Genomic DNA, 26,221 nt, shown 5'->3' with positions numbered 1-26,221 from the left:
AACATTTTGTACTTTACAATGAATATTAGCATTACTGTAGCATTTATGTAATATGATTTGTAACCTCATCCCATGTGAGTGACATATTCATTGATTAACATTAATATGCCATTATTAATTATGCGATGACTGTACGACGATTAATGCGTTGCGAATGGAACAAATAGCATTATTGCTGTTTGTACTTTGGTCTAGACGATTGTAATTAATTTATTTTGACTATTCTGAAACGTGACTAACTTCACCCAATGAATTATCGAAGTTATAATTATTGCTTCCTCTGATAATCCGCTCGCTCTCGCGATTTATTAGCGTCGTCGTTAAATTACTTATACAAAGTCGTTAAACAAAACGCTCGTATTTCACGACGATGAAACAACACAACGTCACCGTCGCTTTCGTGTCGCATTTAACTGCAACATGTAATTTGCGGCAATTATAACGGGGAGACCGGCAGATATGTACATACATCCGTATATATGTGCGTGTGCTGAGTGTATATATGTGAAAGGCACAAGGCCAATTATTTTATGACCACTCAGCGAAATATCGAAAAGGAGGAAATCGTAGCGGTGGATCTTGGAGGGAATCGAGTCGGGAAGCTAACGGATAAGGTAAAAGAGACGAACGATAGTCAGCTTCGACGTATACACACATACGCGCACGTATTATACACAAAAGTATAATTGCCCGAGGCTGCAGACGAGAGAGAGAGAGAGAGAAAGGAAAACTTTCCCGATCTCCGTGCTCACATTGAACGAGGATTTCTCTTACCGAGTTTTTTAGAATTTCATTGCCCGTTCTTTATTGTCCGAGCCACCAACAATGGCGCGCACTGCAATTTGAGGAGGATTTCTTACCTTACGTACCGGTCCATCTATGTGTATCCGCAGCATCCTTCGTGAAACCAGGTGTTGCGCAAGAGTCCGTGCTTTTTCAATTCGACGACGCGATAATCGCGTCGCGGTGATACGCTGACGCATTATTTAATGCGTTATCGATTAACCGGCGACTATCGCTCGTGTATGTTATATGGTAGCTGTATGACGCGTAATGGTAGGGAAAAAAAAAATTAAAATTACAGCGAGAAGAATTACGTTCGAAGAATATATACATATATGTGTATAACGGTTTTATTTTTATGCTATTTATACAATTATTCTACAACGAGAAAAGTTGAATTAACGAACGGAATTAGAGATGGACGAACTTACGACACGAGATATAAACAAGTTGTTACAAATTGAAAGCTATTATAAAATTTCATTGATAATAGAAAACTTATTGTTAAATTAAACACGGTGGAAAAAACGACAGCTTACATGAGCTATTGAATGGTTGGAGAGAGGATGCATCATTTCTCGAATCAATGTGATATTTAGTGATCAATGATTTCCTCAGACGTTTTACTTCCATCCCAGATGGGCGGAGTGTTTTGTAAGAAGAAGTTATATTTTCGGTTCTTGATAACGCGAAAAGAGGTCGAGCACAGATGCTCGTGACGTAAAGTATGTTTTATCGGTAATAGCGTTTAACAACCTTCCGTGTTTCGTGTAAGCAATGGAAGCAGCGACTCGAGGACGATAATATTCTCTCGTTGATAAACAACCAGCAACAATGATTTCTTAAATAAATGAAAAGAAAAAATGAACATTTGTTTAATAAAGTGACACATGACACGATTTTTTTCAAATATATTGTCTGCATTTTTTTTTTCTCTCTCGATATAATTGGAGCTTCTAATAATTATAACAAATAATTTTTTTTTGTGATTTTCTATGTACAAACTTTGAAACGAGATAATATTATCTTAAAAATGAAAGGAAAACGAGAAAGATACGAAAAATAGTAAATTTTGCGGTTTGATTCTATGCAAATAGAATCTTGAAAACTTAATTTTCAGATCTCGGTCGATTATGTCAAGTACAATGAAAAAGAGATCCAAAACTCTATTAAGGATGAGCTTTCGAATCGTATTAAAATATCTTTCCACTGCTCGTTTCCGAGTGCGCCGCGTAATCTCGGGGTACATTACGACACTCGTGGATTAAAAGGAGAGGAAGCCTTTAGTCGGGCATTAATCAGCGCGAGCTGTCAGACTTTCGTGCCGGTGTGCGACCAATAAAGATGCAATTAAAGGGCGGATAATGCGTTATACAGCTACTGTCGGCGACGGCGACGACGACGACGGCGGTGTGTGGGACGGTGGGTGGCGCGGAACAAAGGGAAGGAGAGAGCAGGAGAGGAGAATTAACCCAGTTGCGGAAAATAATACCGGCGAGGAGGATCTATTCTTGCGAGTTCTGTTCTCGCCGGACAACGGCTCGGAATCGTCCACGTATTTCCATCCCGCTACCCGCCGCGTCTAATAAAGGCCGGTCACACATTCTCTCCCTCTTCCCTTTTCTTAGCCGGAGTTCTCGCGTTCGTTCGGGACGAGTGGCTATTAAAATCACAGAGAATTAAGCCGAGTCGCGTAATGACGAAGCTACCTAATGGGCCGCTAAATTGAAAGTCTCGCCAAATAGTGTGTATGCAATTAAAAAAATCTTAGTTGCGTTAACGCAATAGTTGAAATTTTTTTATGTCATAATAAAGTATTAATCATAAGAGCACACGTTTCTTTAATATATATTGGAGCGTATCTTGATATTTAATTAAATTGTAATTTAATGAAGTTGAAAGTCTCTTACAGTTATCTGAAAATAAACGAATCATTATAATCGTATTACACAATATGGATGAAATATTTTCTGTCAGCTCTTTATTGATCGGTCGATTAATCCTGGTGGATGAATAATTGTTGTGAATCGCCAAGAATCGATCCATCAAAAGAGAATAATGAAATCGCGCAATAATCGGTGATTTGCGTCGTGGAAATGGGGCGATCGCGCGGGAACGCGTGTACGCGACGCGGGGGTAATATTACGCGCCCCCTCGACCGGAGTACCGGTCTTTCCGCGGGCTATTGTGCGGTATCGATTGCCGATGTCCGTCGTATTTAGTCGACTGAGGCCCCCGCAGTTTCCTCGATGAACGGCTGCGCTATTTTCTGTTCATTGCTCGTCTTATCGCACGCTCAACGCCGCTCTTACCATATGCTCTCACAGATCTCGTTTCTTTGCCCTCGTTCTTATCCCTTCTCTTTTCTTTTCTCTCTTTCTCTCTCTCTCCCTCTCTTTCTCTTTTCCGATGAAGACAGGTTCAAATTGTTTGCATTGTACGGATCCTCCCGATGATATTAGCCATTATATTAAACTCCGCGCGGAACCGAGAGTCGAAAGATAGTGGAACGAGAGAACTCCAGCACCGGCAGCTGGGCGAGAGATATACTTCCGTTCGTCCCGTTCTTAACTTCTTCTCCTTCTATTTCCCGTATTCCCCGAAGCACTCTCTCCCGTTATTTCTGCTCGTCTCGGATAAGTCCCATACACACCCTGCGAAGAGCACCGGGTGGTAATAACATGCCGACGACGTCGCCGGATGTTTACCGAAGTCAAGTTAGTTCATTTAGTTTTTTGCAATCAAGGATTGATTCTCATTGTCTTCGAGAACACGGAAATCGTTCTTCGATCGTGAGTTATAAATCCGAATTGCAATTCCGTTGTAATACGCAGCAATGTTTATTCTAGGAATATATACGCGCTCTATTTCGAGTTTACTCAAGTTTCATGCATTTTCGACATGAGCATCCTTCGGATGCATCATGTGCCATCCATATATTTGATACGGTTTCGATATGCGGATTCCATTGGGTTGTTATGCGAAAAGGAAATATCAAGATATCTTGTCTTTTTTTTTTTTTCTTCTATCACAAAAACAATTTTTCTACATTTTTAGAATATCTCCTCTTATCCTGGTTCTGCATGTCGCTGTTTTAATAAGTTTTTTATTAAAAAAAAATTTCTCGTACGTTTTATAATCTCAAGGGAAGATTATTTAGCTTCTTCTTTAGATAACTAATCGCACTTTTTAATTAATTTTCTTTTATTTTATTTACGATAATTTATATTTTTCATACGTACATTTTCGTGACGCAAGACGAGCATGAGAATCTATAAATTTGTATTAAAGCAGAAAGGTAAAAAGTCGCTCGCGCTGTGAATAAGCTCAAAGATGTACATAACTCATTTCGCGGAAGCTACTTACCCGCCAGTTTATCTGCCCGTTGCACAATTACGAAATGCAAGCGTGTACCATCCGTGCGATGATGTACGCTCTCCCGCGCGTATAGTTCGTTGTGCGAACCATATTGCTCCATAAATACTGAGGAAGGATATCCTTCCGAGTCTTTCGGGGGCGGATGCTTTCGAATATCATTTGCAGAAGGTGCGACTAGCTACTTTAATTATGGGTTTTAAAAATGGGCTTTACGGAAATAAAATAGCCTTTTTTTTATTTTTACATGTTTTTGTAAAATTACATTTAAATATATTTATATAAAATTATGTTTAAATATAATACAAATATTATGTAATTTTAACAATAACTTTAACGCTAGGAAATTTATATGTAAAATAATTATACGTATAAAGAAAATTTTTTTCACAAACATTTGAAAGAGAAGAAGGAAAAATCTACAAATATATATTTCACGATTAGCTTCACTAAAACAGAAATGTTTGCAAAATACCTAATGAGATTTTATGTTCACCGTTTTAATGATCACGCATTAATCATTCTCTACATGCTCAGTTAAATTTCCTGCGTGTATTATAACAATTTTTTTCGCTTAATGGAAATAAATTCATCGTTGTAGTAGTTTACAATAGTAACTTCGTTATATGATCGAAGAGCGGCATGCAGACAAGGTCAGCTGTCAGATGGTAGTAATCGGAAAGAGGAGCGATGAGAGATCTATCGTCATGAAAGAGAAATACTCGGGCGGATTTTCTCTCTCTTTCTTCCTCTCTATCACTATCTCTCTTTCTCTAAAACTGATAGCCACGCTTTATTGCACGCGCGTACGGTCACGGAAATGCATCCGGCAGCGCCGCGGATCCTGCGTTGTAAATCAAGCACTAGAGACCATTAGGGCGTCCCATAACTCGCCGATATCTCGAGGACCGCCAGCTTATTATATCCTGCATATATAATTCGGCGAAGTGCGGGCATCCGTTCCGGTAACGGAGAGAGTATACCGTGCGATAGATGGATGGATGGATGGATGGATGAATGGATGGATCGGGCCGTGGCGCGCATAATTGATCAGCGCGCGCGAGCGATCGATAAGAACGCCCGATTGATCCCGCATGATCGACGCAGACGTTGTCGTTCGCGATTCATTATTCAGCCGCAGGAGGCTACCGCGCGATTATCGTAATTGGTTTTAATACCTGAAAATTTCAACGCCAACGGCAGATTATATCCGCCAGCGCGTAATTAATGATACATACATTCGCGGTGCGCACGTAAAACGAATACAAATAATCGTTTTACAAATGTGCCGATTTGCAAATGATGTGTGGGCTATTCACTCGAGCTGAAGAAAACGAAATAATTCAATTTTCATGGAATAAAAAAAAAATTTATAAATAGAAAAAATATCCCGTATATGTAAGTAGAAATAAAATTGAAGAATAAAGAGGAAAAATATTTTTAGAAGGTTTAAATTTTTATTAGATTGGTAGATCGCGAGAACTTTCTTCGAGATGTTTGTTTATCCGCACAATATGCAGACGCTCGTTTACTGCTATAATCAAGTTCTACAAGACGATCGACAAACTATGCACGAGGCAAGAAGCATATTGCACAGTCCTGGATGTTTTGGGTTGCCCGATCGGGGGTACGAATAGCTCGATAAAGGAGGACGATGAAATGAAATGAGCTACTTTAGTTGGTGCCAAAGATGCAGTCACACTAGCATGGCAAAACACTTTTCACCTTTTTATCAAGTCTTTTTGGAATATGTTAGGAATATCGATGCAGTTGTTATCGATTCATTCTTCAATAAAAAATTTGCTTATGACAATTCCGGTAAAAAATTCATTGTACGAGAGACAGAAAGAGAGAGAGAGAAAAGAAGAGGCCGAATGAAAATATTTTATATAATTGAAATACATATTTTTTTTTGGTCAAACGTGTGTAGCTATAGGTTAGCTATTTTCGCTGATGATATAATTTTAAAATTAATTTATTTCCATTAATTGATATTATTTCAAACAATTAATCGTTGATTGTATATATAAGTGCGGCATGTGTGTTTAATAATTGCTAAAAAATTGCAAACACATTTATATATGAAATTTATAAAGGTCTTCTTTCCGATACTGAAATTCAGTGGAGAAAAATAAATGTTATGATGCTTTTAAAATGGTAGCTGTCGAACGACGGGACAGAGCTTCCGACAAGTGATATATGTTTGCGAAAATGACAAACACGCCGTCATATTAAAATCCATCGCGCCATGTTCCTCCTTCCGAGATATGTTGTACGTTAGGCCCCAGCTGCCCTCATATGTAACCTGTAATAGAATAGTTGTTGCTATTTTTGTGCGCGCGCCACATCGTATATACAGAGGAGAACGGAGATCTTTTGATCAACTCGAAACCTTAAATACGATCCCGCTCTTAAATGCAAGCGCGGATATGCCGCGTCAAGCACACACGTGCGGCGACAGGACAGTCGTTTCAAATATGCGGGCCCTGAGCTTAACGTTCGCTATTTTCGACTCTTATCTCAGGTTTTAGGAAAAAAAGAATCCTATACACTTTGTAGAATATAAACTATATTGCGTTTTTATTGTCATTTATTGCATCATCATGCTATTCGAAACATTCTAAGAATAGGAAAACGTCTGTATACATCTAACGTCTGTACGTTCTTTAAAGCTATAAAGCTTTATAACTGGCAGATATTAATGTGAATTAAAAAAAATCGTTAAAGTTCTCAGTGGATTCTTTACGTGGATTCACGATCGGAATTTAGGAATGCTTTCAATATAGTTGGAGTAGTACACATGTATGCATGCACATGCTCGAAAGCCGTTCTTTCCTCTTCCTTTTGCTGTTCCTCTTCTGCGCGAGGCGGGTTATGCAATGCGCCGATCGAAAATAGAAGAAGGCTCCAACAACTACCACGATCACAATGACACAACGACGAGAAGAGTGACACTGTACCTTCTCGGAATTATACAAGACCTAGTCGATCCATCTCCCTAACACGTGGCTTCATACATTTGTTCGATCACATATTCCCCTTTTACTGTACATTTTACGAGCGACAAATTTCGGTAGGCAAATCAGCAGACATTATACCTTTCCACGGGCTGTGCAATGCGCAAAATATCGGATATGGAATTAATATGTACCGTGGTCGCAATGACCATAGCTGGAAATGGGAATGAATGAAAATCGTCACAATGTGGCTTCCCATATTGCATGACGCATTGTTCGACGACACCCGATATTAAATTAAAGGGCCCCGGTAATTGGATCTTCGTCGTGTTACACACGAACTCGCCTGTAGCTTGAACTGCGCGTTGTTACATTACTTATACGACTGAAACGGGCAGTTGTAACGAAAGTTTGTTATACATAGCGCGTGGGTATAGCGATTGAATGACAATCGAGCAAAATATTAACGAACGCGCAACGCTAACAACGAACGCGCTGTAAATGGGACGATTGATAATTGCCAAGTCACATTGAGAGTAACTCGGTTAATTATACATTATAAATATTCGAGCTACATCCGTTCGCGTTTGCTAATAGATACCAAATGCAAGCTGTGAAATATTCATTCGCCGTTCGCTTATTTGTCATATTATATTATAGCGTCAGCGTTTCTTGTATGAGCGTACTGTTCAATTTTTATACCGAAAGAATCATTTTGAATAACCTTCAGAAAATGTCGAGAAAACTAGGTTCACCGTTGAATAGAAATGAAATTTGACATTTATAATGTTGATATATTTTTCAGTAAAAAATTAGTTCCATAATTTCACGTCAGTTTATTTATATTTTAAAATCTCAAGTAGACATTTTTTTTTCATCAGAGAATTCTCGTCTTATAAAATACCATCATATCATTTCAACGCGTTTCAATCGATTATCGCGCAAGACTTACTTTACATAAATATTTTGCCGAATATAAAATATGTACCTATATATACATATATGGAAATTATATAAATTATATTTAAATATACAAGGATCAAAGGGTTAAAATAATCTTTATCTCATTATCGAGATATGCAAATTAATGGTGAAACGATCATTGGGCATAATTAATATAACGCTGAACTCATCATATCGCCTAAGTTATTCTATCGCTGAATAAATGCTTCTTCGCGCGTAAGCAGATAGTATTTTCATGCTAATAGCGAATTTCTGTATCGCTGCTTGTCTGAATTGTCGTAATTGTTTCGATAAATCTCGATATGCCGGTTTACTTTCGCGATCGATTTATTATATAATGGAAAAAAATTTACGACTTTGTCGCCGCGCGCCACCTTGGCATAATTTAAAACACGAATGCGCTAGACACGCCGTTTCGTAAACTGCGCTAATTAATAATGCTCCCTATATTGTTAACAGCAAATGCGACACTTTTGCGAAGGACAGTTTTGAAAATTCGTGATGACGGTGATATCGACGCATCAAATATACGCGTTCGGATATTGCGAAATACGGTCGCATCGCGCTTATCCCGAAGCAACGTTACATAAGCTGGCTGAAAGCGTATTTTCATATGAACAGGTAAAAGCATATTTTTGTTTCCGAACGTATTTTGAGTATTGCGAGACAGCCTCGACACACAACCGCTGTTCGAAAACACAAAAGATATTTCGAAACGTCCACCGTATAATTTATAATACGCGCGCGATCGTCAGACAAATAATCGCTACTCTCCGTTAATGGCTTTTATATACATCGCAGTTTGGCGATTACAAATCGCGATTCAGTTTAACATTGCAGTTTTATAGCGCGCACATAAGACTGTATAATCACGGTACTAGTAAACATCCTAAATTATTAACGAATAATCGCAATCGTTGTTTCCTTAATCCATCTCAACGTGCAACTCGGTCCAAGCCACATATATATATATATATATATATATATATATATATATATATATATATATATATATATTTATATATATCCGAATACAAGTTTAGCGGATTTGGTTAGCACATTAGGCACAATTAATAAATGATGCGGTATATATTATATACATTACGAATGTATTCACACACCGTGAACAAGTATCTACCCAGCGTGCGCTGTTTTACATGATGGAGTAAAGCTGCGCTTTATTCGTGCATTTCGAAATATCGTGACGTCGGGCTTAGCCGGTGAATAAATTCGAAAAAGTGCAAAAGCATATTTTAGCCGAGGCCGAATGTCGCTTGTTACAGTTTCGATTCGGTCGAGAGTCGATGAAACGTCGACGAGCGACGGGAGGGGAGTTTAAAGGGGGACCGTAGTGCGCGGGTGGGCTCGCGCGCGATGGGAATCCAATGTTTACCGGCGGAGAAATTAAACTGAAGCTTGTGTCAATATCGTCCTCGGCTTTCGTCACTGTCCTCCCGTGTGTGTATATACCTGTGTTTTACCTTTTTAAATCCCCCGCGGATTCGGAAAGCTTTTTTTCGCCCTCCCCCTCTCCCCTCCCCTCCTCCCTCCCTTCCCTCAAAGTACCATCGTTGGACTCGCTCGGCCGTTGTTATTTCCGTTCGTCGTAATCGTACGACTGTGCATGCGATAATCCGGGTATAAATTATAACTGCTGGCAACATTCTTATGATTTATCGAGCGAAAGCCGATTCAGTTTGTCACGTAGTTATACCGTTGTTACACATTAGCTGACACATTTTCATGAAATTTGACATTACGATAGGAGTCAGAAAAAAAAAAAGCGGAAATATTTTATGACTATTTTATTGTAATAAAATACTTTTTATAACGAGATTATCGGTTAACGAAATATTTTCGCTTAAATAAATGAACACTGTTGCGAACGAATTAATGAATGGTTTTATGTTGCACCTATATAAAGTTAATTTTCTACAACGCAGTTTTTTTAAAATTTTTAAAAATTTTCAATTTGAATTTAATACAATTTAACAATTCGAATTATGTCACATACATTTTCATAGCAATGATACGTAACTCTTTTATGGCTATGAATCTTTTTTCGATTCGCGTTATCTTCGAGATAAATATTCGTCTTCGGCTTTATCAGGAAAGAGCGGAAAGTGCTTGCTGGATTCTCAGTTTTTCCTGCGCACTTCTATCGGATCTTTCCAGATTATCGTCGACCCGCGAGCAGATCTCTTTGTGGCCATTGCAGGATCAGGACACAATGGTGCTACAATACTACCGCATCGAGCCGTAAAACCATAGCTTTGGAAGTCGTAAAGCCACGCGTAATGCGCGTTGTAAATACTGCTCTGCATAGTTCGCATTCGATCAACTCGGTTCTTTGTCGTGGCAAAGACCCGAGATAATTAGTTGTACCTTGTTGTATCAAAGTACAAAAGGCAAAGTTCTCTATCCCGTTAGACGTAAAAAAAAAAAAATTGATTTAGTTTTTTCATCGGAATGAATTTGAAAGATAAAATAACATTACGAAAATTCAGTTTTACGTGTTACAAGATGCACGCTTTCCTAGAACTGTAGTAGCATAATTACTTTTATCATTGAATTCTCTGAAATTTTACCGAGTCGAATTGTGTGCTTCATGAGAATTTGATTAAAATTTAATATATTTGTAAACATGTATGTATGTGCGTGAACCGAAAACACTTTTAAGATAAAGTCTTTTTGAAAGCAACATTTAAAGTTACCATTATGAAATCTAATTCTTCAAAATTATTTTCTTTTTTTCATACACCCATGACTCAAAAATATTGAGACATTAAATTTTTGTTAAAAATAAATTGCGTTTCATTTTTGGATAATAAATTATTTCCCAAATGTATTTACTATTATATTACTCGGTACAATCACACATTTAGCGATTATAATCTTCGGCACACATTTATCGCACTCTGAAAATATTTTAAATCGGAATCGAGTTGAAATTTTTCATATGAATTTCGAATATGACCGATCTCTAAAATATACCGCGAAAGAGGATCAAGCGCGCCCGGCGTAAAAAGAATACACGGCGCGCACACCTCGCGACGGAATAATTAAAAGTAATTAAAACTGTGTCGGTAGCGCTCTGTGGTATAATCCAGCCTCGACAAATTTCATTTTGGACGCCGGTGTTGTTTGCCGCCGACCGGGCGAAACGCGCCACTCCGCTTTTCCGGCCGTCCGTTCGTCTATGTACGCCGCGCATGCACTGAAATTATTCGTTCTCGCGTGGAGAGTCATCGACGCTATTCGGCCGGAAACAGTCGATACAATTTAGATATTCAAGTCGAGCGGCCGGGGCCGCATTGTTGCGCGCGATCGAGGAACGGAAAACCCGGAACGCTTCCGCTCATGGTCGGACGGACGCGGAAATTTCGTTTGAGCGTTAAATGCGGCTGTTAAATGTTGCGTGAGCATGGTAGGGAAAATGCGCGGTGGCCCCGCAAAATTTAGTAGAGCTTACGATTATCCCTGGTATAATTAAGTTTCGAGATAGCCGATGTTGTGTATCTCGATAGCGCGCGGTATCATCCTCAGATGCGGTAAATGGATTTAAAGAGAAGTTGCAAAAATTGATCGTAGCGAAAAATTAGTTGAGTGATATTGAATGGCATTTATTGGCGTTCTATCACCATGATTTTCAATTTATCCATTTTGAAGGAAAACTACTAAAGCATGAAAATATATTACTCATAATTTAATTTTCGTAAAGATAAATGATATACACATGCATCTATACACTAATTGTCTTAAATTTTCATTCAATTTTTAAACATGGATCATTTCGGATCTTTATTTCGCATGTTTTCGTTCTCGCAAGGCGAAAATTTTTTCTCCAGTATTATTCTCGAAAGCAAGTATCGTAAGGAAAAGAAAGTGATGGACGCGACTCGAGAGAAAATCGTATGCCTCGTACTAGCTGCTCGCAAGAGCGGTGCGGACGAATGACGCGCTAGAATGAAGGAGCGAAGGGCATACACGAATTTTCGGCATTAGTAGGTAGATGAGTAGATAGGTAGGTTACATACGCACTATGCGTTGCGCACTAAACACGGTGGGCGCGTAGTGCGAGCGTGTGCCGTGCGGATAGGAGAGTAGCAGCGGAATATAGCCTCGCGGATGGGTCGATAACGCGCAACTCTCTCGCTCATCGCGGAGTCGGCGATGCCACGCGGCTCCCCGTAAACCACCGAGCTTTCCTCTCATTCCGCCGTAAGCCCGCACTCTGGCACATCCAGCCGCTGCCGCCGTCGTCCTCGTCGTCGTCGTCGTCGTTGTCGCTGACCGTCTTCACCACCACCTGCATCCATCGACCGACCGGCCGATCAAACCGACCGACCGACCGACCACCGCCGTGAAACCACCACCGACGCCGACGCCGACGCCGCCGTCCCCACCGTCGCCGCGCATACCCTCCCGACGCCACCTTTCGTCCACTGCCGCGCGCGAGCAGCACTATCAGCAGCAACAGCAGGAACCAGGAGCAGTATCAGCGGCAGCAGCGGTTGTCACCTCGCGACCGCCGCTACGTTGCGCGTTCCTAAGTCGAACGTGCGAGTCACGAGAACAACAGTGCGGTTCGTTATATCGGGAATGAAAGGGAGATCGAGCGGGACGATGGTCTGAAACGAGCTGACATCCTCCTGAATCATCGTAAATTCTATTCGCGAGAGTGCTCGTGCGTTCCGCGTCGACGGAACGTGTCCCAAGGTAGCTCTCGGGTTTAGCAGTTTCTCGCGAGTAAATTGTACAATATATCACTCAAGTGATGAGAAGCGTAACATGCGAATATCGTTCTTGAAAACGATTCTCCCTCGTCCATGCTCCGCTCTTCACGCTTCCACTCATATCGCTGTTAACAGGTTGTCGTTGCAAGCTTCGTTCATCGCCGGCTGTTCCTCGCTGTTGTCTGCTTTCTTTTAATGGCGAGGAAATTTGATCTTTATTTGAGTGAAACCTGAATTGCTGAAGAAAAATTTTGTTCCCCAGCGAAATTTTATTTGATAATGTTTTTTCTCATGCATATAAATATATTTTTTTCTTAAATATAATTTGACGTGAACGAAATGAGTAACAATTTGCGAAATCATTTGATCATCAGTGATTAATGGAATGACAAAATATCGTGCGAAGACAAGCCTGCTCTTCTGAGTGAGATGCGACGGCTATTAGCGATTACTGCACGATACTCATTTTGAAGATTATGACGTTAAAACGCGAGTATGAAAGTGATGAAAGTCTGCCATAAACGGCCGGTGAAATCCCACATTAGTTGAATATCATCACGATTTGCGCGCGCGTCTCGTAGCGAGCTAAAGTGGATTGAATCGTGCGGAAGGAGATTCGGAAGATGCTTCTCGCAGAGTTGGCTCTTCAAGATCCGACACTTTGCCAGCTAGAAGAGCCATCGTGCCGCACCTTACAATTCGCCAGTTGGCGATAGTGATTAAGATCCGGATAAGATGCGGTCGGCGGTTTCTTCGAAGAGATCCAGAGATCATTTCGACGGAATGATCGGCCATCGCATGCGAACCGCTCGGATCGAATAGTCGACTTTAAATAGTCGACCGGATCTTCGACTTTAAAGAAGTGCCTCGTGCGGGGTTCCGGTTCGAAGCGGCGCGGTAGCGTTTGCCGTTGGCATGCGGAATAATAATCGGTGGTTCGTGCGACGAGAAATAGCGACGATTTCTAGTCGATTCGCGCGGCTTCGGACATCGCTGTCGCGTCGCGAGTGCCGTGCCGATTAAATCTGACTGAAACGATTCGCCCGAGATGCGATCAGCTGGATCGACGGCGTCAGATCGAGATACAAAGAAATTCCTTATTTCGCGATCACTCGGCGATGATTATTTTTGTGAGCCATTTGCTTTCACACTTTTCCGATAAATAAATTTAGTGTCGGGGTGAGGGAACTCAGTGAATTTAAATACATCTGTCATGCTGGATATTTTTTTCTTTTTTTAATATTTGTTTCGAACCGCGCGAGAGTCTTGAGAGTTTTAAATTAAAAACGGCCGCATAAATTTTCAATTTAATTCTCAATTTTGCGATCGGTATACGTCAGTGTTATATACGTTATCTCGACGTCAGACATTCCACGCCAGCTCGAAATGCGAAAATGAGAGTCTCGTTTTCAATCGCGGGGTAGATCAAACACGAAAATCGACATACGATCTTTGAAAGAAATTACACGTTCTCGTGTTTGGTATCGAATGACGATCGTGCAAAGTGCTTTCATTAACGACAGCGAGAATCATCCGCGAATAGCACGGTGATCGTGTGATTGTCGTCGTTTGTGACGTAGTGAATTATTAAGGCGCGAAACATTAGTGCCTCACGGGAAGATGAAGAGATCTTCTTCGTTCTTCATCTCAAGGTAGGATCTTCGCGCTATTTTAGGGAGTTGTTGATGCATCCTAAACGCGAATATAAAAATCCGACACAAAGTCACTAGCGATACAATAATTTTTTTTTTAAATAGTTTCTAAGTACATTCGCACTTTTTTTCGTCCAATTTCTGAAATACTAACATAAAATAATTACGGATTACATTAATGTAATTTACATGTACCAGATACCAGAAAATTTTTTATAATTAATATGTATATGTATATACATATATATCATAGTAAAATAAATAAAATATCATATAATAACGCGCGCGCGCGATGATTACTTAATACATATAAAATTTATTTATAATTAGAAACATGGGCACATGCACATGTACATATATGATAAAATAATACATATTTGAATCTGTAATCAATCTTATTAACGGTAACATCAAACTTTAGATCAATGTTGCAACGCGTACTTGAAAGAAGCTATATACTTACATTTTGTACTGAATATTTAATCTTCTATTTTTCAAATGCTTATATTAAGATAAGCAGGCATTCTTATTCCAACGAGAACGGAATCAAAAATCACTGCGCGAATCAGAATACAACAACCGCCGTTCTCGTCGACTGATGCATATTCTAAAAGACTTCAAACTCGCGAAATAAATTACTTAGTGCGCTCCTCGGGTGATTAATGCCTACGTTCGGTTGTTATTCATCTTGCGCAATCATCGGAATGCAAACGCCACAGAATTTAATCGTCCGCGAAGAGTGGCGGCCGCGTGAGTTTCATCTTGTCCCGTGTAATTAGCCGACGGACGGGTGATCATCAATTTATTTGTGAATCCATCCGCGTGCGAATACTGTGAACCTAACCGCATCCCTGACAAACGAGCAAACGTGCAAGAGATAAAGCGCGCAAATTATAGTGATCGACGGGATATGCCTCTAATAATATTTGAGCGTCGCCTTTTTCCTACCCTTTCCGACGAGATCATTGCGAAAAGCCCGGGTCATGAAAGCGTTACGCGAGGGAAACAGTGGATCGTACGAGGAGAAAGAAAACAAGTGTTCGTAGAAAGAAAAATATTTGCTTAAACGTTAGGTTGCAAATTCTTTTTAATACTTTAACGTAATATAATAATTATTGCGACGAGCGTTATTTCTTGTGGACGTTATACTATCGTGAAACAGGTAAACGTGTAGTCTTGACAAGTTTTGCTTTTAATATTCTTTTAGTCTTACGGAAAGAAGATCCTTCTTTTTCTAAGGCTAGTTGTTGAAGGGGAGCAAGCACCAATGTTTGATAGTATCGTCTCTGTTTACGGTGGTTTGACTGTCTTCGGCAATATTTCCTTTGAAAGCGATCGCGGGGCGAGGCATGCCGTGTAAAGTAGAGAGAGAAGATACTGAGAAAACAACGAGAATAACTATGGTGGTAGGTAACTTTGAAATCGGAAGCGCGTGGCGCCGAGCGAAAATCGATGCTCCGGCTATTTTGAAGTCTCGTTCGAAAAGAAATTCTCCGTAAACGATCGAAACACTACTGGCAGCGAAACCTTTCCCTTGGGCTCAATTATTGTGTAAACCCATTTTCTTGCCTTCACGTGACGGAGTTATTTTATTATTTTTATTATTTTTCTAATTTTGCTCTTTTAAATTTCTAATTTGTTTTTAATAATTTGCTATGCCATTGCAATTGAAAAAAAACATTGCCGCCAAGATGTTCAAAACGATTTTATTCCTTTCAATGCAAGATGAATTTTATTCCTCTTGATGTAAAATTGAAAATGCCTCGTGTGTGACTTCGAGGAAATGCGAATGCAATGTTTTTTTGCCGCGCTCATTTCACATTAGCATTGCAGAAGCGACGCGATGTAATTTGACAATTTCGTCGATGCAGCATCGTTACATCCTCGCGGAGGGCTCGGTATATCAAGTTAGAGCATTCGTTAGTCAATCGCGAGAATATTCCCATAACCGTTGCGTTTTCGTGGTGCGCGCCTACCGCGCATCGTTAATTCGTTGATCGCGAATTCTTCTTGGGGGCAAAAAAAAGTTCGATACTCAACCGGGAATACATTGAAATATCAGGCTTCGATTTCGCATTTGTGCCACGCGAAACGAGGGAGCCTTCGTAATAACGTCACGTACACATCCCCGGCTACCGCCACCCTCCCCTTCCGGCGGATCAAAGGAAGAAGAGAGCTCCTAGCTCGGAGCGATTCGTGCTTTTAATTTAGCTCACGAACCCAGTCGGCCCGCCACCGCCGGCTACCACAACGAACGAACGAACGAACGAACGAACGTGTCCGGGTTATCCTTATTCAGAAATTAGCCGAAACTGTCGCTAAATTTCCTCTCACACCGCGAACACCTCTCTTACCGCGCCTCACATTCGCGGCTTTTGTATCCGCATGGTAGCCTTGAATTTCCTATCCGTTTTCAGCGACTAATACTGTATATCGTTGCCTCTTCGTAACGCGGGTAATTTTAGATCCCGTCTCGCGTCTCTCATTCTCTTTCGTGGCGTTTCCTCGATACATTTTCCCGTCCTCGATGCTTTCCACGTGAGTCGCTTTTAAATTCACTCCAAGTTTTCCCTCGAAGTAACTTTCGAGACTCCGAGAGGCCGCAATAATAACTTAGCGGAGAGCAATCCGTTACGGCGCGCTTCTAAAACGGACGCTCCGTGTTTTTATACGTCGTAATAGATAGATCGGTGGTTTTTGTAGCGGGGGATAATTGAGGCGACGTGCCATTTAAGCATCATTTTCGAACGGATATAATAACTGGTAACGAATATTACGTTGTACGCATAAATTTTACGCGCATACCTGCGACGGACGTTTATGGTTTATGAAATGCAATTTGTTTCGACGGTAAAAGTTTACAAATTCGAGTGCCGTGGCATCGGCGCGTTTAACGAGATATGACACGAGCGTCTGCAATCCTTTTAATATAATGTAAAATAAACACGCGCGCGGTACTCGCAGATAAATAGAGATTCATGCAACATTTTCTAAACACACACGCGCGCGCGCCTCTCTTATTTCGTCGCACGGCTGCGTCGCGGTTAACTGTTAATGCAATATTTTTTCACTCTCCTTTTATCGAAATTACCAACGCCCGCCGGTGCACACGAACACGACACACGAGGCGCAGGAAAATGTCACTCGGGACGCAGTAAAAACTTGCGCGAGGCAAATTCCACAGCGAAAATACAACGCGTCGAAATGCGTTAACACGTCAAAAGTGAGAATCGTGAAACTATTTTCAGACTTTATCGCTGCGACTCACTCTCTACGCTTTTGTTCAAGTCACGTCATGCATATTATTATATTTAAAACATTTTACTGATTAAAAAAACACACAATTTACCGAGTATCTCTTTTTATCAATGCGCTCATATATGAGAGATAGATAATAATCTTTATACAGAATTACATAATTCTCGTAAAGTTTGACATTACAGAAATTATAATACTATATTATCAAAAATATGATAAAATATATTTATAAAAATATTTTCACAAAGTTATATATTTATTTAATTTAGAGAGAATTATTGTATGAGACATAAAATAGTAGACAACATTTATTGTCTATATTTACAATCTATTTACTGCTTATTATTAAAGATTTTTATTTAAAAAGAGTTCTCATAAAATGTAATACTAATTATCAAAGTATAGAAAAATTACTTAATCTTAGGGCTTCGCCTTGGGACAGATAGGAAGCGCTGATATTAATCGAAATACGCGCTTCTTTTACATCCTTTATCTTCACGCTTCCTTTTTGCCCTCCATATATTTTCTCATTTAAGTAAAGTTCTCTCTTTTGACCTCGGCTATGTGAAGAGTTTGTAGGAGGAAGATAGTCGTTCAAATAGATTACGTAATCAAATCGAGAAAATTGATCATAATATCTTACTCGATACAGATTCGTATCATTATATTATTCCATTAGAATATAATTAGAAAATAGAACACTCATATTAAAACAGACTATGTGCGAAAGACATAAATTTGTGCAGTCTATATAAAAATCTGGTGACAAAAATACATAACGTTTTAAGACGCGAACGATAACGACGCGATGAACAAATGAGTGGAGAGGATAAAGACAATGAACGTATTACCGCACAGTCTGCTACTAATGACGTAACCTGTTGACGAGATTATAATCAGGCGGCGAACATTAAAGCCGTAGCGGCGAAGCTGGGACGCGAGTATCTAACTTCAGCTTCTCTAAAGACCGAGGATGTTATATATGGAAGGGAGGAAAGTGGTATATTACAGACACGTATGCTCGTATGCCATATACACACAAATTATATTCATAACGTTTATAATGTCGTCATGTCGTCGGTGTCGTGTGTCGAAAGAGGGCGGGAGGATGGTCTTTTGCGGACAAGAGCCGATTCTCTCTCTCTCTCTCTCTCGGCTTTTTGTTAATCAGCGTATAAGCGCACTTACCTTTGATCTGGAGCTAGCCATAAACATCCTTTTATCGACCCTTCGTTAGAGAGAATCAACTAAAAATGCAGAACGACATGCCATTCAGCGACACAAAGGACGCGTAAAAGCCTCTCGAACGGCGGCGAGGCGCCGCTTGTTGCATCCTCCTCATGCTTCTATCGAAGAAAAAAAGGAGTAAACGACACGTCGCTAATAATAATAAAATCCCCTAAATCTATTAACAATCATCAATGGGCGTTTTTTATTAAAACGCCATTATTCATTGAGGAATTTCCGGAATTTGTATCTATTTTAGAGCAATTTTATTTGTCATATATTATATTTTTACATAAAATATTAATTTAATTTATATTTTACTCACATAAACGATTGAATTAATCTTTTAGAATCTCATTTAATATGTGATAGGAAATATTTTAATCTTTTTATCTTGTCTGACGTGTTTTATTTAATAATTGCATGGGATTACTTGGGATTTTCAGAGACGAAACTTTATCATTTTGATTCCTGTTAGAAAATTCAACTTTCTAACTCGCTAAGTTAATAAGCTACCGAGCAAGCGTTGCAAAATTTGCCAGCAAAGAAGCAACTGCTTTTGTATCTTTACACAAGATCTTCGATTGCTCCTTCGAAATGACCTTTGCCTCTATCTCTCGTCTAAGTAAGCCCTCGGGAATCTGATTCGCGACTTTACGATTTCGTGCTGCGAGTACGCGGCGTACGAATCGGTATAAGCCATAGCGCGAAAGAGAGACGAGATGAGGAGAAAGAAGAAGTTGTAAACCCGCACTTAAGCCAAGCGATAAAAACTTTCGAGGGCAGCATGGCCGCGGACGTATTTCCGGCTCACAGCCAGAAACGACTCCGAACAAGCGGCAGAAAAAAAACGATAGGGACCTTTGAGATGAGATAATGAGAAAGACGAAACGCGCCCAAGATGTACTTTCCTCTCCTGCTTTTAAAGCAGAATTTTCTAAGAATTTATCGATTATTAAAACATATTTTTATTCTTATAATTTAAGCCCTGTAATAGAATGAAAAAAATATTTCACAGAGAAAATTGATCATGATTTGTTTCTATTTTTTTTTATGTCATAACAAAATAAGAGCTATTTAGTATTTAAAATTTAGTAAAATATATATCGTTCACTTTTGATTTAATGCCTAGATCATTGCATACTGCGAAATATCGCCTCTAGGTAATGGAGAATCTTTTTATAAACGCGAATTAATCTTACACTGCAACAGGCATACGGCGGCAAACGTTATCTCATAGTCCGAGCGAATGAATTTAGATTACCCTTCGCGCCAGCATGAGTGCAAGCAGATTTTTATGAAGCAGATAATACGCTCCGCGATCTAAATTCCACGTAGAACGGAATAGGCCGTAAATTCGCGTTTAAGCCCAGCGTTGTTTCCAGCATCCGCTAAAAAATTACCGCGGCAGACCATCTAAGAAGAAAAATGATGCAATTCCCGTATTTATTTTCTACAAGAATTACGATGAGTTATTACGGTTGATAGAATAGCGCGTGGTTGAAAATTTTTTTTAATATTTTATATTATATGCAAAGTAAGCAAATATATATGATTATATTAATTATAATAGTTTGAATTTCTAATATAATATAGAAATATGATTCGAATGAAATTACGAAACTGGGACATTCTCTGTGTGTGTGTGTGTGTGTGTGTGGGGGGGAGTAAAATTACAATATATAATGTAATAGCACTTGCAAATTATAACATAATTTTACATCGTTCACGAATTTAATCGAGATCATACAGAGAACATAGCATGCGTAGATTATTTCGAACGTAGTAATTACGAGCGTTTTGAACGCTTTTGATTTTGTGATATTCGCTCGCGGTTGTTCTTTTGTTATTCCTCGTTAGGTGTGCGTTAAGTGTACACGCGTGAATACATACGTCCTCACGCGCACTTTCTGCATCCGCAGAAGCGGAGGGTTAAAATAGAAAGAGGTGGGTACGGGTATACCGAATTTCAGAGTTCGCAGTTTATCTTGGTGCATTTGCAGTGGCACGAAGTAAAACATAAACGTCAGCTGTACGAAGGAGTAAGGGGAGGAAGAAGAGTTTGGGAAGGGCGGTAATCGGAGGAGTGGTTTCGCTCCTCCGTTGTTTCAGAGGGTTCAGAGAGGTGGAGAACAGAGGATGGAGGAGAAATGGAAAAAGGGGTTGCTAGCGGGCTAGCGTTTGTCGAGAAAAGCCCGTTAAAGAGATACTGCGGCCGAAGTTAATGAACAAAGATCGTTTAGCATCTTGTCATTATCCGCTGTAAAATTGGAAATCTATAACTGCGACGGAGACATTTATATAACAGTTGTCCGCAACTGTAAATTTATATTAGAGCAGCCGTAATTTAATTGCAAACTGTTGAAATTTTTTTATTTTAAAAAAACATTATTAAAAATGTTGTAATTTATCACGATTGATTTGTTGAAAATTGTTGTATATATCGAATTATAGATTATTCGCGAGTTATTTGATTGTCTGAAAGTTCTGATACACGCAAAATTCATTAATAGTTCATATATGGCTTTATTTCACATAAATTGTGTTTGAAGTTTATTCTTTCAAAGTGTCGATAGAAAAGAGAGAGGGAAAGAGAAGAAGACTTTGACCTATTTATATAAATTGATAATATCTCGCAACAAATATGTCGCGAGATAACTAGATATGAAAAAAAAACGATCGATTATCTTTTAGCAAAAGACAATCGATCTGATCCCTCTGATAGAAACGCGAGAGGCATCCATAAAAAATCAAAGTCGCGCTACATATGAGTGTTCATAAATTCTGTATTTTTAAGTTTCTCCTGGGTCTCACTCTCTATATACATATGGATGCATGGTCTTTTTTTTTTTTTGAAAAATCGTTTAGATCATGGTCTGCCGAGCCACATATTCAACGTCCCCCTTTCTCGTCCCCTTTATTCGTCCATAGCATGCGTTGGCCACTCTCATCGAATTTTCGTGCCGCCATTCCGACGCGTACAGATTTATATTTTTTGCCCGTTATCGGGCTTCTCCCCTTTTGTGCTTTGCCCCTCTATACGTGCAGTCTTTCAGTTCTCGCTTTGAAAGCACCGCCACCCTCGGGGTGGCGAGGGTGAAGGCGCCCTTCTTATATAAATAGCGTCGCGGAGTGTCGCCGCGACAATAACGATTTAACCGCTGTCAGAAGGAGCGCTTTTTATCGCAGGTGCAGCTGTGCTGGAGGTTGCTCGCGAGAATCGGGAGTAACGATCCCGGTGGCGGGATCACCCTATCGCACCCTCCGCGCCGAAACGACCCTGGCTCTCGCCCTTTTCTCCCAACGATCTTTCTCTTTCTCTTTTAACCAGTATTCCCCGGCGGCCCCTTATCTCCTGGCACGGCTCCAAACCTCCGTTATCGGGGCCTTTCTGACGCCAATTACGCGATTTTTCAAATCGGCGACTTGGCTTCGCGAGAACTGCGAAGAAAAATATCCTTCGTAAGAGATTGACACCGCGTGAATTCACGTTATTGACAATCTGCAAATTATGCGTTACACTAATTGCATATTTTATGATTACATTTGTAAAATGTGGCGTTTATTTGAGACATGAAAGAGAGAGAGAGAGGCAGAGCAGGATCGTGCGCGGTCAGCGAGTTCTTTCAAAGCTCTGAGATGTGGCGACTAATTAACGTTATCTCTACGTGCATCTGCGTTTGTTTACCATGCTGAGCTTTGAGTGAAACACGGTGCTTTTCAATCAGAATGAGACGGTAAAGATATTCTCTCTCTCTCTCTCTCTCTCTCTCTCTCTTTCTCTTCTTCATCTCACAATCAACAAAAGTTTTGCGTCCAATATATCTTGACCATTTAATCAGTTTCACGCTAACGAGGACAGGAGTTCATACGTCTCTTAGTGGAGCATATAACGAGACTAATTTTGCATCTAACTTTGCAGTAAATATCATAAAAGCAATGTATTTCGAGGATATATACATATATGTAAAGATATTAATTCTTTATCATATATATTTATTAATGATTGTATTAATGATGTGGATATAAGTTACGTACTAATAATATATTTTAGTAAAGACATGTGATTTATAACTTCTTCATTGATTTAAGACAACAAGAAGCGAATTAATATTACATTTACGTTTCGAGATTTAAACATTGTTTATTGCTTATCAATGCCAGAACGTTTGATTATCTTGTATTTTTTTTATTTTGTCCTTGTTTTGCAACGAAATGCAATATTGTCTGAAATAATATCTATTCATTCGCCTTTGTTTGCATAATAGACATAAAGGTGTATACGTTCCCGTCATTTAATTAGGTTTGCGCTAACGCGACGATGGTACTATACGCGTCGCGCATTGTAATTAAAGTGAATTTTGCATGTGCAATTATGGTGCTTGTGTGACTGCGATATATACTTCATGATCTCTTTTACAGATCTCGCATAAATAATATTTTAAATATATTATTGTCTAGAACGTACGCTTAAAATTTTTCGTAATACTATCGTTATCAGTGCTGTTTTGTGGAATATGCACTAGTGGCATGTGTATAGCAATTAAATTGCTTATAATTGCAACTTTTGAAACTTAATTTTAAAGCTGCATTTTGATTTTTTTTTCTTATTAAAATATGTCGTATGATTTTTTCATCTTGTTAAATCAAGGAACGATAATTAAAGCATGTGTAATCACTAATACCAAGATTTATATTGTCAAGTGAATCGCGAATTACCTTATTTGAACCGAGCAAAGTTATTCAACACATTAATATTTGTCGATGCAACATTTATTGCGCGGCTTAGTATACTCGAATTAATCTCGTAACGTCATTGAGCGTAAGAGAGTGCGGCATCGCTTAAATACACATTGTTGACATCTTATCCGTGAACGTCGACGTCGTCATCGTTGATGCTTACTTTCTCGATCGCGCGGGAAAGCAGAAGAGAGATAGGGGAGGAAGAAGAAGAAGAAGAAGGAAAAGAAGACAGAGCGAAATACGGCCTCGTCGTCTAATTAGTTTTACATTAACGAAGCAGAGGGATTGTACTCGTCATACGGCATCACTCGGAATTAACGGCGCCAATTTCGCAATTTAAGTCTACGCTAGTCTACTTCGGTCCTTCCCCGTGTACAGAGAGCGCGACATTGAGGTAATTACGGAGTAGCTCGTTTGCTGTCTTACTCGCAACAATGGTGGTCCATCTTTCGTCTTGCCACTTTTTCTCCCCCTTTTCCAGTAACACGTACGTATCAAGCCACGTGTAGCACGAGAGGGGCAAGGTTTACGTTCCTTTGCCTAATGTCTGTGCTGCAGCGCCTTTGGCTAGGGCTCCGTTCTCCGTGGCGTGCCTATTAATTAACCCCGAGACGTTAATTGCGTCGCGAGTGAGGGAACGCGGGAAAACTGTGTGTTTTCTCTCTATACACACTAATATACACACGTACATTTACATCGTACGCATGCGATACACGTAATCGCGAGCGTAGCCATGTGTCTCTCTCTCTCTCTCTCTCTCTCTCTCTCTCTCTTGTGCGTCTCTTTATATGCTTTAACCTTGCCCCTGGCGATGCCTTGATGTAACGGCATGCGAATAAGAACTGAAAGGAGAAAAATGAATTAACACGCTTAATTAAACAACGTCGAGCAGCTTCTCTCTCTCTGTCTTCTTTTCTGTTTTCTTTTTTTTTTCTTCTCAATTCTTTCTATTTATTTCCGGATATTTTTTTTGTGCTTTTCTTGATTTCTCTTTCTGCTTTTGCTTCTTCTTTCGAATTGCGACATTTTGCGGTGCTTCTAACTTTCAAAGTGTGCACGAGGTCGTACGATGATAACGAGATCGATGACGAAGACGGCCACTTGTTAATTGCCCTCGCCAAATTGGCGTATCGTCTTTCAACAAGATTGACTCGACACAACAAGTACAGTTCCTCGCTCCGTCGTTTCTAGCATGTTGAATTTTTGAATTTGGATTAACTTTCAAATTTTTTTCTTATCAATGAGTTGCATAAAACTTTCGATTTTCCTGTATATTCTCTTCGTAATTGTAAACGTTGAAATTCGTAAAGAATAAAATTTTTATTTTTGTATTCTTTTTTCTATAAATAAAAAAATTTTTATTAACTAAACTTTTCAATGAGAAAAAGAAAAAAGGGAGATAGGGAGAGATGACAATGGAATTTGTTAGTCTTTATAATTTTAAATTATCTTAGCATATTTATTGCTAAATGCAACATTTCAATATTGAATATTTTACATTTCCTCGTTTTATAGAATTAATCAATTAAATCTTAAGAAGTTTTTCGATTCCGATTTTTGCACAGTATGTCACGTTTGGAAAAAATCGAATTTGTGAAATATTGATAAAGCGAAGAAATGAATTCTCGTTTCGTCGGGGCTGATACGCCTATGTAGTTTGAAATAACGTTAATTGGACGTTGCCGAGAGTAGAGAGAGACAGTTTTCTATGTTACATCGAGCATGCACGCGGTTGTGAAGCAGCGAGAAGGAAGGAACGAGAGTGGCAAGCGGGGAAGGAGAAAAGAAATCCAGAATGGGCGAGATAGAGAGGTACGGAATCAATGGACGAGCATACGCGGCGGTGGTCCCATTGGATTCGCATTGAAGTGCTGCTCTTCGCCACGGCAACGCAACCAGGCTCTCCATGTATCGATTCGTCTTTCAAACTTCGAATTTCGGAACGCGCGCGCGCGCGCACCTATATCATCAAACGAATAACGCGATTTAAACGGTTTCGAGGATTCGAAACGAGCGATTGTGTACGTCGCTCGGGCTGGGCTTTATCGCAGGCGCGACGTACGCGATTCGATTACATGGGAAAAATATTTCGCGCGATGCACTCGCTCGGAGCTTTTAATATGTTGTCATTATTTGCGTTTCGTTTTTTCTACGCGCGAATCCGCGTACTCTGTATTCTATATTCGATGAATAGTTTTCATCTTTGAACGAATGAATATTTCTAAACCTCGTCGCGCTGCTAATTTATGCGAATTACGGAATTACAGAAACGCGATCGCCGATGTTACTTGTCGTCGTATGGGGTATATAAGCATGCAATTCTCCATAAATTATTATTTCTTTGTAAAATTCCGAAACGCGGCGATTGAATCAATCGGGAACGACCGTCGATTTAACTCTGGAACAAAAGTTTGGATCGCTCTTTCTCTCTCTCTCTCTCTCTCTCTCTCTCTCAGGATGTCTTCCAGCTGAGATATCCTATTTTGTAAAATACCAGACATTCCCGCGCAATCATGTCCTCGCTTTT

The 26,221-nt window shown here is 39.7% G+C and overlaps 1 protein-coding gene across 5 annotated transcripts in view; it reads left to right on the top strand.

The window, feature by feature from the left end:
• The window catches only part of LOC126858489 (uncharacterized), a 364,090-nt gene that overhangs the window by 92,588 nt on the left and 245,281 nt on the right, over positions 1-26,221 (top strand). The gene's annotated exons all lie outside the window — the stretch shown is intronic.

Source organism: Cataglyphis hispanica, chromosome 25 (genome assembly GCF_021464435.1).
Source record: "Cataglyphis hispanica isolate Lineage 1 chromosome 25, ULB_Chis1_1.0, whole genome shotgun sequence".
Taxonomy (NCBI): Eukaryota; Metazoa; Arthropoda; class Insecta; order Hymenoptera; family Formicidae; genus Cataglyphis; species Cataglyphis hispanica.
This window is presented reverse-complemented; position numbering and strand designations above follow the sequence as displayed.